We start from the raw sequence: 1,196 nt of genomic DNA, 5'->3' as shown, positions 1-1,196 counted from the left end.
CCGTTTGATCAGCGTGGTTGGCAGGGGCAGAGATTTTTGATACAGAAAGCTGCCTAAGCCCACTCCAGTGGCAGCGTGAAGGTGGAAAAGTTTCAGGGAAGGGGAAAACAAGTAGTGAGGTGCTCCAAAAGATATTCATTATTTGCAGAATAATTGCGGAATTATTTCCTCAAGGCAAAGTCCTTAAGGCAAGTAATAAATTACATGTTGCTTATGTCCATCACTGTGTTCAGCACAATGCTGTTTATCCGCCACAGTGATTCACAACCCTGGCTACACAACAGAATCACCTGGGAAACTTTTAGGAGCATTTCAGTATCGAATCCTCCCCTTTGCCACCACAGAGATTCTGATTTCACTAACTGGGGGCATGGCCCAGACACCAGGGGCTGCTGTGCTTTCCAGATGTCAGACTTAACTCTTACTGAGGTCAGGGCCATGGGAAACAGTACTCGTATAGCTGAAACAGTGATTGGCCTCATAACTGAAAACCTGGTAGAAATTCAAGAGCTATTAAGTAGCATAAAATTCATGCCTGGCCTTTTTAGAAGGGTAACTGTAATTACATTCATATTGTCTTAGGTGGGGTGAATGCTAGTAACATAGGTAACTTTAGAAGGAGACATTAAAATTGCTTCTTGGCCTTTTGGCTAAGATCAAGTGTAGAAGGAGACATTAACATTTCTGATTTTATATGAAAATTTTTTTCCTCATTCTTGTAACTAATTTCATCAAATGTGGTAGTCAATGGTTATTTCCACAAGGCTTTTTGAGCACATCATCAATACATCATCAAAATGCAGTCCTGTCCCTGGATTCTTTGAAAGCAGTATTATATAATTAGGAAAATTTAAGATTTAGTAAATTCTGAATTGATGACAAATCAGAGTGCCACCTGAATGACAATTGTTTTAGTTTTTTCAGTGGTAACGCTGAAATTGGCATTGGTAAATTTAGACTTACTTAAACAAATTTTCCTTTGGAATAGCAAGGAGCTTAATTATTGCAGGCCCTAGATGGAGATGATCTTTCAGGGTACACGTTATGGTATCCTTGTGGTTGCCAAGGTTTGCCTTAGGCTTTATACCTATTGGATATGGTTGAGTAGTTGGAGAATTCCTTGAAAGTAGTTTCTGGAGTTCTTCAGTATGATCAGTGAAATGAAGGAGATATTTCAAGCTAAACTGGTTCAAGTA

The 1,196-nt window shown here is 39.3% G+C and overlaps 1 pseudogene; it reads left to right on the top strand.

The window, feature by feature from the left end:
* The first annotated feature begins 630 nt into the window (after nt 1-630).
* LOC123607821 lies at nt 631-784 on the top strand (annotated as a pseudogene).
* Nucleotides 785-1,196: the final 412 nt, after the last annotated feature.

The sequence above is a fragment of the Leopardus geoffroyi genome, chromosome A2 (assembly GCF_018350155.1).
Source record: "Leopardus geoffroyi isolate Oge1 chromosome A2, O.geoffroyi_Oge1_pat1.0, whole genome shotgun sequence".
Classification (NCBI taxonomy): Eukaryota; Metazoa; Chordata; class Mammalia; order Carnivora; family Felidae; genus Leopardus; species Leopardus geoffroyi.
This window is presented reverse-complemented; position numbering and strand designations above follow the sequence as displayed.